Genomic DNA, 14767 nt, shown 5'->3' with positions numbered 1-14767 from the left:
AACAGTGATGAGAACTTTACCTAATGTCCTGTAGGAGAGACTTCCTCTGGGGATAGGAGTAAATTAACTTTATCATCTCCTGATGCAATTCCTCCAATGTGTAAATATTTACAGCATTACGTATTTGGCAGTGTAGAAACCCACAGTAGTTTCAGTCTGTGTTTTATGTGATACCTACTACAAGGGAGCTGCCAGTCCACCAATCCAAAGTACTGGGACAATAACACCATGGTAGATACATTAAAATGTTGTAGCAGTGCTGCTGCTGTTGCTTGGAGAGGAGAAAGGAAGGTGCAGGAGTTTGTGTGCTAACTCAAGACTTGGGTGAAGGCTGGTTCAAGTGTTCTCCTCCCATACGCATACAGCGTGGTCTGGGGCACATCCATTGCTCACATGTCTTCCATGCCAAGTTTGTGAATGGGATTATGAGGATTTCCTTCCTACAGGGATGCCTGAGATTAAATATGTTGTGAAGCTTGAGATGCTGGGATCCTACAAAACCAAATATGAAATGGAAGTTCTTTAAATCAGATTTTTATCCAGTGTTGAGCTGGAATTTGATGAGGCTCCGAGCCTGTGCAAGTTGATGGTATGAGCCTGAGCTGAGAGCAGGGTGGGGAGATCTCCTCTTGCAATAGTGGAGTTACAGCATCTTGAGCTGCTTTACAGATGACACCACGGGGTCCCATGTAAATGGGGGCTTGCTAGGCTTTTGTTGTGGTGACCTTCTGTTAAATAGAACAGGAAAATAAAAAACAAGGAGCTTTTAAATCTAAAGTTTCTCCTCCCTTTCCTTCATCCAAGTAACATTTTCTCCTCTCCAACCTCCACCCAAAAATGAAAGCTGAAAACAGTCATAAACCTCCTTTAGGCCCATTTTTATGAGGCTAACATGTATCCATCTTTCATGTGGAGCAGCATACCTCCAGAGTGCATCTCTGTGGTGTGTCCCTACACAGCTTCAGAGCCTCATGCCATGCCTTGTGCAGGCAGGCTGCCCTGGTCCCCTCCTCTGCCTCCCGGGGAGCATCCCATCCCATCCCATCCCATCCCATCCCATCCCATCCCATCCCATCCCATCCCATCCCATCCCATCCCATCCCATCCCATCCCACTCTTGCAGACCTGTAGCTTTCAAAAACCACTCAAGAAGGAGGGACAGCAATTACCAAACCCAGGGGCGTGAAAAGAGAAGTGGCTTCCTTGAGCTCCCCTCAGGGTGTAATTTGGCACATGTTTCTCTGGGAGCAGGGGCCAACAGCAAAGTGAAAATTGTACGATGCATTATTTATTTATTTGTGCAGGCTTAACTCTTCTGCTGGTGGGTTCCGCCTCTGCCGTGCTGTGCGGCTGCACAAATATTTGTGCTGGGAAGCAGCGAGAGGAATAGCTCGGTGCAATGAATATGCAGCCAGGATGGAGCAGAGGGCTAAAGCTGTTTAAATTGGCTTAAGTTGTGCTGTTGGTCAGTGTCTAGCTATGTCTTTTGGGCAACTGATTATCTAAGTTTCATAGAGATACTCATCCCAGCAGTGGGCTAGGTCACTTCTTCTTCAAGTCAAAATTATAATTAGCAAGAAACCCGATACAGTTCCAGGGATGAACATCCACCTGCAGTCTGTCTCACTAAGTATGTTTACATTTTACATATGCTTTTAAAAAAATACTGCTTCCAGATTTAGCTTAGAAACTTGGAAATGTTTGCATAGCTTGTGCTCATTTATCACTACAAAATGATTTTTCAATTTAGTTGATTGCCTGGATAAGACTGTGTTGTTTTTTTTCCTCTGTTAAACATGACTATTAGAGTTTCTTTAATAATTAAAATAGCAATGTCCCTGTACAAATGTTACAGTCTCCTTGTAACCGCTGTGCACCTAGGTCAGATTTCTTCCCGCAGTGCTCCGTGATTTCCAAAGAGTTTTGCAGCACAAGAAACAATTATAGAATAAAATCATAGAATCGTTTGTGTTGGAAGAGACCCTCAGGATCATTGAGTCCAACCATAACCTAACTCTAGCACAAACCATGTCCCTAAGGACCTCGTCTAAACGTCTTTTAAACACCTCCAGGGATGGTGAGTCCACCACTTCCCTGGTTAGCCTGTTCCAATTACTTTTAGATGTAGGATTGGATTAGAATTAAGTTGTTGGACAGAGGGAAAATGCTTCTGTTGTGAGTGGTGGAAAACATATAGTGACTAAAATAACATCATGGTGTTTCCTCCACGTGGTCTTTTTTCAACCGAGAAATACAAATTAGGACATTTTGATAAAAGCTGTAGCAAAATTACTTCATTAGTGACTGAATTGATACCTTTAGTTAGTAAGTCATAAAAAACATTCTGCTGCTGCTTTTCTTCAGATGGTCCACTAAAGTAGACTGCAAAATAACATGATAAAATACATCTAATAAAATCATACCTGGACAACTGCTCTTTAAGCAATAAACTGGGAGCCAGTTTTGCCTTTGAGTGCTATGCAGGTATCATAGGGACTGAATTAATTGGAAGTAAAACCAAAATTTTCTTCTCGGTTATTAAACATAACCAGTAGTTGGAGATATTAATGTCCATAAAACACTGAGTTGTGCTCAGCGAATCACTTGTGGGGCTACTGTTTAATTATTACTGAGGGGGTAGGGTGTTAATGACAGCTGCACTTAATCATATCTGCAATTATTTCAATGTGTTTGCTAGAAGTAGCTTCAGGTTTTTACTCACGTCTTCTTTGCTCATTGCTTCGGTTACACCCTCTCACCTTGCGTGGGCTCTGGTGTTTGTGCTGTGCGTGCCCTTAGGGCCAGCGTGCTGCTTTGGGCTCTGTCTTTCTGGAAGTTAGTGGAAAATGAGTGCACATGCTAGCCTGCAAACAGAGCGTGCGCTTACCCTTCCCGCTAAAACAGAGCGGGAATCATTCTGTTCTCACCCTCCGAGCTGTATTTCTAAGACTGAACTTCTGTCAGGCCTTGAGGTGCACCTGATGGGTGGGAAGAGCCCAGCCCAAGCGTTCGTGTCGTCTTTGTGTGCGGGGCAGCTTTCAGTGTGTTGTTCATGAGGCACAAAGTTCATTTGAAGAGCATAAGGAGCATATCGGAAATGTGTCGGGAATGGTCTACAGTTTCCTCACAAGGGGAGGAGAAGGGGCAGGAGCCAAACTCTTCTCTTTAATGACCAGGAGCATATCAGAAATGTGTCAGGGATGGTCTACAGTTTCCTCACAAGGGGAGGAGAAGGGGCAGGAGCCAAACTCTTCTCTTTAACGACCAACGACAGAACCTGAGGCAATGGCAGGAAGATGTGCCAGGGGAGGTTCAGGTTGGCCATTAGCAGAAGGTTCTTCACCCAGAGGGTGGTGGAGCACTGGAACAGGCTCCCCAGCGAGGTGTCACGGCCCCAGGCCTGACAGTGTTCAAGAAGAGTCTGGACAATGCCCTCAGACACACGGTGTGAACTGTGGGGTTGTCCTGTCCAGGTTCAGGAGTTGGACTCAATGATCCTTGTGGGTCCCCTCCAACTCAGGACATTCTATGATTCTGTGAAAACCCTGACTTTGGAGTTGGTCAAATGCTGCACACAAGCTACATTTCCCTGAGCCATTTTGGCCCTCCTGAGTTTCGCCTTTTTTCTGGAGTTAACTGGTTTAGCGTGAGCAAGGCGGTGTTGGTAGGAAGTACCAGGTGTTCCACAGAAACGTATTTATTTATGTATTACTCATGAAGAGGAGCGGGTGGGATGTTACCTCAGGGCTGTGAGGTGCCGGCGCTCAGACGTTATGAGCCACCTCAGTGCCCGGGCTGTGGAGAGGGGAGCGGGGCGGCAGCTGCCGCCATGAGCCCAGCGCTGGCGTGAGCTGGCGAACCAGCCACGCTCGGCCGGGCTCCCCACACGAGGGGTGCGAAGCTGGCCAGCCGCTCTCTGGCCGCCGAGCTGCCCCGCTTCCCCCCGCACCCTGTCAGCACAGCCCGGGGAGCGGAGCAGGGCCGCCGCCACCTGCGGGCCGGGCCCGGCGGAGCGCTGGCCGCCGCCCGGGGCGTGTCGTGTCGTGTCGAGCCCAGCCGCGCCGCGTCGAGCCGCCCGGCCCCGCGGTGACTCACCGGCCGGGGCCCGGGCACCACTTCCCCCCTTCCACAGGAGCCATTTTAGCTGCACGAAGCTGCGGGGCGACCGGGGCGGCGCCGCAGGCCCCGCGGCGAGGCGGACGGTACGTGCTCCCCGGGGAGGGAAGGGCGGGCGGCCGGGCCGGGCGGGACGCGGCTTCCCCGGGCTGCCGGCCTGTGCCTCCTCGACGGGCTGCCCGCGCCCGGAGCGGCTCTCCTCAGCCGTCTGAGGGAGATTTGGGGGAAAAAGGGAACTTCTGGTAAAGTGCAGCAGTAGGGTGCACCTGGGAAGAGCAAGAAATAAATTGAGCCGCGAGTAAAAGCGACGTTTTTGGGCAGCAGCGTGCGGCTGTGCCTGTGTCTGAGCGCGTCCCCACGGGCGAAGGGCACGGCGGCCGCTGCTGTGCTGCTCCGAACAGCTTCATAAGTGTTACAGCCCATTTGTCATTTTGCCGCATTTTATAGTTTTGTTGCCTTTCGAAGCATGTGGAGGTGTTGGGCAGCCTGCTGATCTGACCCCTCCAGCCACCACTCGGCTGACCGAGCTATGTACAAATCTTATTTATTCTGAAGCTGCGTTTACCTGGACCGCGTTAGCAAGTAGCAGAGCAGTGTCCAAGGCGATTCAGGCCAGGTGTTGGTGATCAGCGCCTTTGCTCTGGCGATCACCAGGTGTGGTCCTGAGCGACTTTAAAATGGCAGGTTTGTTGTTTCAAAGATGGATTGCTTTCTACACCCGTGACCTTAAATTGTGACTCTGTTTCTGGCAAAATAAACTCATTCAGTGGCAGCCGCTGTGGCATCATTTTAAAATAGAGGGGTTTAAATTGTTTTGTGCACAAAAAATGGGCCGGTACTCACCTTTTGCTGAAAATGATTAAGAAATTATACTAATGGGGATAGTGTACATGGCAGAGGGACAGACCAATTATAAAATGGGCTTAGTGGTAGTTGTAATGGGAGAAGAAAATCCTGGAGGTAATTGCGGTGTGTCAAATTGCTTTTTAAACTTTCAGTGGATGAAAAACCACTGTGATTCTCCTAATTATGTACTTCTGAACTCTGGCACAATATTTTGAAAAAGAACATGTGTTTCCACCTTGTATGTAGTTGAACAGAAATGCAGGCTAGTATCTTTATAAGTTTTGTCCGAGTGTATCACTATGGAACGAATATTTCGGTCTTTCAGCTGAGAAATAAAATAGAGTATCTTCTTTTTGAAAATGAAATGACAGGGAGTTCAAACGGTTGCGCATGGAGGAAGACTTTCCAGTTTCATTTACTTTATGGAGCCTATATCTGAGGAGTGTAATGGAGTCTTGCCTAATACTGCGATCGGTTGCAGGGGAGGAAGCGAGGGAGGCAACCATTAAGTAAATGGTCGTGTTTTGGGTGAGGCTGTCTCTTCTCTTCAGCCTTTCCAGTGTTCGCTTGTATCTTCCTTCTGCATCTTACGGTACAGTATGTTTTTACCACCTTTTGATTTTATGTTTTGCCTTTTTCTTTCTACAAGCAACAGTTTTTGCTAGGGTTTGGGAGATTTATTTGGTATGTTGTTTCATGTTGAAAAATCCACAGAGGAAATGATAAAACTACAGAAGAACCAGTTGGAAAAAAATTGTTTCGAGTTAGCGATAGAAGTTTTTTTTTTTTTACTGAAAAAATCTTTTGGGTATTTGTGTCGTCTTTTTTTTCATCATGAGTTTAGTTTTCAGGTCTTAAGGCTGAGGCGACAACTGTCTGCCATGCTTGCAATCGGCAAAGCACAAGCCTCCCTTTCCTTACATCTTTCTTCCCCTTCCTTATGCTGTACCTTACCCCATTGAGACATCCAGCCTTAAAAACGTGAGTTATCCTACGTCGACTCCCAAGCTGCAGCTGCGTATCTTGGGCAGAATGCTCTTTGTGTGCTAAAAGGTAAGTAACTGCTGCTGCTTTCTCTTGAGCTGGGCTTTGCAGAGAAGCAGTTCCCCTTTGAAAGCAAAGCTGCCATGTTCAGGCTCTCCTGCTGCTGCGCAAGAGCTGTGCCAGGGCTACAGAGCATCTGGGGTGCAGTGGTGGAGCTGGGAAAAAGTGATTGGGAAGTCGTCCAGGCTTTACAGATGACGGCTTGGACAGATATTTTAGAAGGCAGAGGGGTGGACTAGAAGGGACAGAGAAACGGTGTTAGTTTCTGTTGATTTTTATAGCTGAAGCCTGTGTTTGTCTCATTTTTGTTTTTTTCTTTTGGAATCTTTCAGTTTGTATTGAGTTTGTGGTTGTTGAGAGATGAGCCATGGGAGTTGTATCATTAGATGCCAGTTAGCTTGAACATTATTTCCAGATCCATGCTTTTACAGAAAGGCCTGTTTTCTAATCTGCTCTTTTTTCACGTGTTGAATATTAGAATTGCCAAGTCCATGATCTTGGCACTCAAATGAGAAAAAAAAAAAGTAGCAAACGTCCAGATTTAAAGAATGTTGTTGGCCTGGTATAGCCTGATGTTTCAGTATTGCTGCAAACCCGTACTTCAGCGGTGTGCGTTACTCTTTGGACACGTCTGTGTATAAAAACAAAGTACAAGAGGTGTATAAGTACACCTTTTTGTCTTTTCAGCACAGCTGTGTTCAAGGATGGGGACTACAGTAAGACTATGTTAGGTGAGCTGATAGAAAAGATTTTGTAAGAAAAACCCAGGATTTCCCTCTGTATCAGAAAAGGAGCTTTGATCTCCAAACCAGCTATTGCTTCTTGCAAGCATTACCAAAAGTTTCTCAGTTTTCACGGGCAGATTTTGTTGTTTTCACTGACAGTTTTGGTAACTTGCTGGAGTTTTGTTGGGTGTGCAAGGAGCAACAAGGACTTTCCCCAACCAGAGTGATTCAGCACAGGAGTGGCAGGAGGTGGAGTTCACATTTCCAGCCTTGGTTATGATCTGCTCTGTAAGCACTGAAACGTTGCTGCCATACACTAGTGATTTGCTGTGCTCATCCTTTTAATGTCACTGGTGTGCTTTAGAGATGATTCGCTTTCTTAAATCTTACTTAAATGTTCCTTCACAGATAAAGTAGTTGACAGAGACTATACTTGCTGAAATGTGAAGTCCTTTTGCTTATCAAAAGTCCGCAGCAGCCATGTGAAAGGCTCCAGACATTCTCACTCCCCCGACCTGAGAGGACTAATCTTTGTAGAGGTAAAAATGATTTATTCTTCAGTATAGGTCTGTCCTGCGGCAGAGCTTCCCACTGTGTCCGCCTTTGTGCTGAAAGGATCCCATTAGATAGGGACTGAAGTTTATGCATTCTTGCCTTGAAGTGCTTTAGGCCTTAACTACCTACCAGCTATCTTTAGTGATGAATCTTTACTGATAGCTAGAGCTCAGGCCATTTATTTGTCCCTAAAGAGATCCGTCATCTTGGGTCACGTGTGACTTTGTGCTAGGTTCAGTTTTGAATGTGAAAACGATAGCCATTTTGTTAGCCAGGAAGGAACCTCCGATTCTCAACCTTGCATGTAAAAATTATTTCTGTATTGGGAAAAAAAAAATATTGTGGTTCAGATAATTTGATAGGAATAGAAATACTAAATACATAGGTTGGAAACTGTGAGAAAGGGTTGCTTTTAGTTGGATTGAATGTCACTATCTGCTTCTATAATTAGACATTTTAGTCTGTTTCTAGAAGAACCTGTATTTAATGCATCATCAGCAATTTTGTGTGAATATACCAAATCTATTTTTTATTTTCAGGGAAATGTTTGGCCTTTCTTGGATGGTTACCATTAGTGTACGTTTAACGGTCTCATCACTTCATTTGCAAGCTCCTTCCGCATTTGCCTCACTTACCTCCTTGCATGGTAGTGGTTTGACTTCTTAAGTGGGTTCAGTATAAATGTCATCCCACACGACGCTGCATTTCAGAATTGAAAGAAGGTGGTCGGCTTGGTTGATTCACACTGCTGTTTGCTGTTGAGAGACAAAAGCATGTTAATATATATCGTAGCTGCATATATTGTTTTGTCATGCTGTATGTTTCTCTAGAGTTACTTGCGTTTTTCATGGGGTCATGGGTTAATAAAGCTGACAGGTTGGGAGAAATCTGCCCTGCTTTTATGAGCTCTGTATGGAGTCACTTCTGCTGTTCTCCACTTCCCAGCAATCTCAGTGTTTATTCAGTTTTATATTGCAGCTAGGGAAAGACACAGCAAATTGTGATTGTGAAACTACAGTTACAGCTTGTGATACCCAGTGCTGACCGCTGTCAGAAAATTAATGTTTAACTTACTCTTCCAACCAGACTCAATTTCAAGTTAAAAGCAAGTTGACCCAGTACTGTTAGTTTTAATTTCTTTGTGTGTGCTACATGTGCTGCCCTAGATAATTTTGGAGCTAACAAGAATAGTTTCCCAAGGATGTGATGGTATGGTTTGTTTTTAGTGGAGGCTGTCTTTCCAACCAGAAGATGACCCTCCTAGGAAGAGCTTTCATTAAAACTGTATCTTGAAGGAACCAGGGTTTGCACGTTGTCTGCTGAAGGCGGAATTTGGCTTGACTCTTGTCCTTGGAGGTGATGGTTACTCCTGTTCTCTTGGTATGTTTGTTCTTTTGTGCTGTCATTTTCCCCCCTTTCCAGAGCCTCTGTAAGCTATTATTTTATTATTATATTTATTTTAGTATATATCCTACATTTTAGATAAGATATTATATTATTATTATTATTATTATTATTATTATATGTAAGCTATTAATATTTACTCTGTGTAGCTATTCAAGTTTTGTCACCATGCCTGTGTATTAAAGATGCAAATGAGGGCATTGGCTATCAAGAAAATAATTACGAAGCTTACATGCGGGGGAGTGCAAAGGGTGGCAAACGTGCACAAACTGCAAGAATTTACTTCCCAGCTTGTGAGCTAGGGGCTTCAGGTGCCCTTGTTGGTGTGCTACAGAAAGGCTACTGTCCTGTTTCTTTTTTTTTTGTTGTTTTCCCAAAAAAACAGCCAACTTTTGTTTATTTCAAAAAGAGAAAAGAAGGAACTATAGAGAGGAAGTGTCTGTTTCAGGGCTGCCTTTTTCTTTTTTTTTTTTTTTTAACAAAGGTGGTTTAGACATATGAATGAAAATGAAGCTGTTGAGAAGCAGTCTCAAGTTGGACTGCTAGGGATGGCTTGTGGTATTTTTAAAAAATACTGTCTGTTTTCTCTTCAAGAAAGTCTTATTTCTTCTGGCATCAGCTGAAAGCAACAACAAAATAAGTTGCTTTTGGAGCAACTTGGTGGAATACAATTTTAATTTGTCTGATGGGGCCGTAATATAGAAAACCATTAATTTAAACCATTTGAAAACGGGCTGTGGAGGGATTTCCTGAGAAGAAAACCAAGAATAAAGTTACTATTGGGAGAATATTTTTCTAAATGTGCACCTCTGAAAGATGCCTAATTATAAATGCTTGGTATAATACAATGTTATACTTTTTTTTTAAGCTAATTGTCTTCTATTATGGTCCTTCAAATGAGCTGTATTAAATGTTGCTTCAGTGGTAATGGACTGGAAATAAATCTCAACAGTAAGAAATGCTGTAAAACTTTTTTCAAACAAAAATATAAGGGCTTGGTCTTGCAAATGTTTTGTTTAAAAATAATAGGGATATTTGCAGAAAAGCTTTAATATTTCTGTAGCCGCATAGTTAGAAAGGATAGATTTTGTGTCTAGATTTTGATGTTTGTGATGTTTAAAGCTTCTCTTACGGGTGTCCTGTGTTCAGCTGGACTTAGGAAGCATTTTGTTAATTTGTACGGCCGGGCTTTGTAAGCGAAAGAGCTGTGATCACATTTTATTGATATACTGTTGTTCAAAACATGCGCGTTTAAGGGGAGAGACAGTAGCGGTTATTAGTTGAAAATAGCTGCCTGGGTAAAATAGCTGCTGCACGGATGGGGAGTTCTGCTGCCAGGATTTCTAGATGGGGTGAAATCAGGAAAAAAGACGACTGTGTGGAGAGAGCAGCATACTTTCTGACAGAGTTTGCCTTGGAAGAACCTGTTGTTACACCGTCTGTGGTGAACAAGCCTGGTATTTAGTAACTAGATTGGAGAATGGTGCGAGTGCCTCAGTAGTGTCTCCTGTGTCTCTGCACACCTGACTTATGTGCACACGGAAGGTGCTTCAGCCTCACCCCAGATGCTTTGTTTCACTCCTCAGTGAAGGTTGTGTGCGTAACCACCTCGCTCAGAGGCACATCCCGTTAAATCCAGGTGGCAATGGTTTATTGGGATATGCCCTGAAGCACAGAAGGGAGGTTTGGACCAAGCATGTTTTACTGGGATAATGAACTGCCCTGGAGGTGATGCGTTGTAAATCCCTAAACGGCACATTTACCTCATTGAGCATCTGCCCAGGCCCTTAGCTTGCCCTTAGGTTCTTGACTCAACAGTAAGCTGCACTAGTTGAGCTAAAGTTGTAATTCAAACTCTAGAGATACTTTTTTTTTTTTCTTTGTGAGTGTATGACCTTGCACCAGTCAAATATAAAATGTACCTTTAGTGAGACAGTTAGAGGTGGGCATGGTTGTTCCTAGATGTTTCCATGCCAGTACTCATCCAGCTGCCTCATTGCCCCATGAGGGTTGCTACCCTCATTTGTCCTTGCTGAGAGCATAGTTTTTTCCTAGTGTTTTATTCCCCTCCCTTCCGCAGTCCAAATTGTTCATGTGAGCAACTCCTTATCTGGTTCAGCCAAGACAAGCCAAGTTGGCAAGGCAGGTGTCCACACCATGGGGAGTTTCTGTGCTGGTTGACTGAACCAGGTTAGGGATTGATTTCGGAGTGATGGAGCTGGGAAGTTTGTAAGACCTGGAGTTGAGAAATAAGGGGCAGGATGAAGTAGCACAGTTGTCCTTGGAAGAAGAGCATTGTCCATGGCCAAAGCTTCAACAAAGTGATGATTAGGACAGCTAGCTCTTCTAATCTTCACATCTAAACTCTGTTAAAAACTTATTTTCCAAATGAGGTGGCTGGACACCACAGCTAGATCCTTCTGCTTGAAAGGAAGAGTGTGTTAACTAATAGGCTAGGTTTTGCCCAAAATTATGTAGAGGAATAGGTTTTGATAACGTAAAATGGGAGGAAGAGGTGTGTGGTTGTTGGTTGGGGAACACATGCAAACATAAGCTTTTGGTAGAGGTAGAAGCTTGAGCTTTTTTGTTCTTTTTCCATCTGGGAGAAGAGGGGGAAGGAAACACAGGGGTAAGAACTGCACCACTGAGTCTTTTTGAAAGAATGTTAACTTATTGCTTTGTTTAAAAATATTCTAGTTATTCCTGTCTGCTAAATCAGGTTATTGAAATGAAATGATGATGTTTGCTCTGAGGCTGAAACAATAGAGGAGGAAAGCAGGTGTTGGGGAAGATTAAACCTCTTACCTCAGCTAGAAAATGTTCAGATAGAGCTGAAGCTCTAAGGATGCCATATTCTTGCTGAGACTTAAAATGTAAGAACGAGGAAGAATTTTAAAAGTTGATTATGGTCAGTTGCCAAGAGCAATGCTGTGATAAATTATTAACTCATTGCACTGAACTGCCTCGTAGTGCAAACAGAATAGCTGGTTATTGTGCTTTGCTTGGTAAGTCAAACACTGTAAAAAATTCCTTGGTTATCTGGAAAATATCTTCTTTGGGGTGTCTATTAAAGGGACACTGTAGAATTAAAAATCATGTTCCCCTCTATTGAAACTGGTTAAAACAAATAGAAATCCGTGAAGGCCGTTTCTTTCTTGCCTGGCTGCTGGGTGTCGATCAGCTTGGTTTCACTTTAGCTCCACTGTCTATGTGGTGCTTTGGAGAGGTCTGATCACTCCTGCCTCCCCCAAAAACACACCAGTAGCGAGGCAGCTGAACTGCTAGTGGCAGAGACGTGAGACAAGTTGATGCTCATAGCTGTTGTGCCAAAAAAACAGTTTTCTGGAGACCTCTCCTCCCCAGTCGACTGTAACCCAGGTGAAGTAAGAAACACAGGCAGGCAGTTCGGGACATGCGGGTGCCTTGCTGGTGCCATGCAGCAGCAGCTGTGAGGAATAAAATTGAAGTTTTATAAGAATTGAGGCATCCTGATTTTTGTTTTGCTTTTATAAACACCGCAACATTTACCTTTTCGTTTTTGCTTAAAATATACAGAGCTTGAAAAATTAGATGGTGTTAAGGTACTTCAAAATAATTTATAAAAGAACACCTCCACCATTATTATAGCCCTATGCTTGCGTTACATTATTTTTTTTGGCTAATTTAATAGTGTAAAATCAATATAATAGAGATTATTGTGCTTGTAAATATAACTTTCTTGGTGTTATGCTTAGAGCTAGTATGATACTAATGCACCATGAAATAAATACATATGAGAATCTTGAAATGTTTCCTTTAATAGAATCTGTAGTTCATTATGGGACACAGATGAACTTTCAGGGTTAAAAAGAATTTCCATCTTGAGAGTAAACCGTTTCTGGATCAGTGTCAGCATCTACCACTCCAGTTTTCTTACGAAAGCATTGAATCCTGCCAGTACATGTTGCAAGATATGACCAACGTGACTTACAAACTAAGAAGCAAATCTACAAAATGCTGTTGGCTACATAGTATTGTTGGAATCTGAGATGGAAAATACTTTTTTTTTTTTTTCGCTAGTTCTCTTCTAAGTCCTTTTGCCAATCCAGCAAAAATTAGTAAGATTTGGATCATGCTGCAAGGCTTTTTTTGTTCAGAAAGGCTTTTGAGTAACCATTAGTTTGGTGGCTACTTGGGTTTACTTCAGTATTTGTCAAGGGTGTGACTTGTGGCTTAAGTGGATGTTAGAAATTCTGCAGAAGGGAGCTTCTGCTACCAGTTCTTCCACCAGCTCTCTGTTAGTGTCTGATGGGTTCTGATTTAGGACGTTCATTCCAGCTGTCAGGACATGAACGGGTTGAGTGCCCAGTGACGTGGAGGGACGTGGTCTTGTCTTTTGGAGCCCTGGGCAGCTGTGGTTCTCTTGGATAACCAGGTGGTCACGAAGCTCAGGTAGGAGCACGTGAAAGCTCTGTTGGAGTAACCTAGTTGCAGAATAGGTTTCTAGTTAGAAATGAGGCGAATGTAGAGCCTCGTCATTTTCAGGAAAAGGCAGACCACTGGCTTTGAACAGTGCCAGTCACCATGCGAAGGCATTTTTGTTCCCAACTTTTCTGGGATGGGTATGGAGACCACCTTAGGATGGAGAGCCTCGGTTCCGTAAAGGGTGAAATGTGCCAGAAACTCCATGAAATCAAATGAATACTTTTTTACTCCTTTTAAGCTTCTAGATTATAGCAGCAGATGACAGAGTTAAATCTACTAGATATCTACTGGTTGATATATTCCCCAACCTAATTACGAGTGACATGTCTTCTATTGCTTTAGCTGACAATCCTGGAGATACAGCTCAGAATTGGTTTTCCTCAGTTTTATACCACCACTTGGCCATTGATGAAGGAAGGACATGAGGCCATCTCACAAATTTCTCATCCTACCCAGGCATATAGATTTTAGGCTGCGTAAGGAGATGTTTTCTGACAGGTGACATTGTGGGATGATCTGAGACTGAGCAGAAAACGACTTAGGGGCCGAACATTGTGTATTGCTTCTCATATAGGTATAATAGAAATTACACCTGTGCTGGAGTTTCTGCTTTTCACCGAAATTCTGCTTTGTCTAGCAGTTGCTTCGTTGCTTGCTTAAGCTATATTAATTCTTATGCTTATCCTGTTAGTACTAAATGCTTCTTCAGCGTTTTAAATTTGTGGTAAACTTAACAGGTGTTACTCTAGGTATTAGTGTTGGAAAAGCCCCATAGATCATCTAACCTGTCCCCTTTTCTAGGACAGGGTGGTCCCCTTAGGTAGACATGCTGGTGCTGTATTTGTCAGTGTGGTTTCTGCCAGTGGTTGTGGTTCATTTCTGAAGATTTCTGCTTGTTTGCTTCTTCATCTATTAAGTCAAGTTACTTGGTGTGCAAGCCCATTTGAGGAAAGCCAGGCTCTAAAACCTCCAGAGCTGGGCCATGCTGGAGGAGAACACGCCACCAGCATTTCGTACCCTGCTTTGGTGGCCTTCTGGGCCCACATTTCAATACACTTGACCTGATCACTTTTTTTAATCCATCCATCTGGCTGGCTTTCTGTGCGTGGGCTTAACTTATTTAAACTTTTTTTTTTTTTTTTTTTTTTTTAGAAGGTATCACAGAGTTTCTCCCCCCTGTGGGAGGCTGTGGCCCACGCGGGAGGACAGGCGGTCTCGATGACAAGCGCGTGGGGGCAGACGTGGCTCTGCAGGCAGGAAACACCCATCGCTGGGCTCTGGTATCTTCGTCTTTGCTTCCTGTCAGTTAAACCACGAGCAGTGGTGCAGATGCGCCCAGAGATGACAACTCCACCATTGTGTAACAAGGTGTCTTCTCAAGAGCGTACTCTTGCCTGTGTGCTTTGTTATCCCTCTGACACTCTTGCCAGGATACCTGAGAGTAAAGATCAGAATTTAATTAGTTCAACAGAAAGCAGTACTTGGACTCTTGAAGCGTGAACTATGAAAGAGTAACCATGGTAGTTATCCTAACGCAGTGAGAGCTGAAGTTTGGTGTTCCTTTTTCCACTGCTACCACTGTAGGAGTTTTTAAATGCACATGAAAAATGGAC

The 14767-nt window shown here is 43.8% G+C and overlaps 1 protein-coding gene across 5 annotated transcripts in view; it reads left to right on the top strand.

The window, feature by feature from the left end:
* The window catches only part of ELF1 (E74 like ETS transcription factor 1), a 91293-nt gene that overhangs the window by 18035 nt on the left and 58491 nt on the right, over nucleotides 1-14767 (top strand). For 2 of the 5 annotated variants that reach the window (XM_082053800.1, XM_082053797.1), the window contains exon 1: nucleotides 4053-4202. The exons of 1 other annotated variant lie outside the window; for it this stretch is intronic. The gene's annotated coding sequence lies outside the window, so the exon portion shown is untranslated. Of the gene's footprint in view, nucleotides 1-4052; nucleotides 4203-14767 lie in introns of those variants that run through there. 2 more of the 5 variants (XM_082053802.1, XM_082053801.1) reach the window with 1 other exon arrangement.

The sequence above is a fragment of the Streptopelia decaocto genome (assembly GCF_964273445.1).
Source record: "Streptopelia decaocto genome assembly, chromosome: 1".
Lineage (NCBI taxonomy): Eukaryota > Metazoa > Chordata > Aves > Columbiformes > Columbidae > Streptopelia > Streptopelia decaocto.
This window is presented reverse-complemented; position numbering and strand designations above follow the sequence as displayed.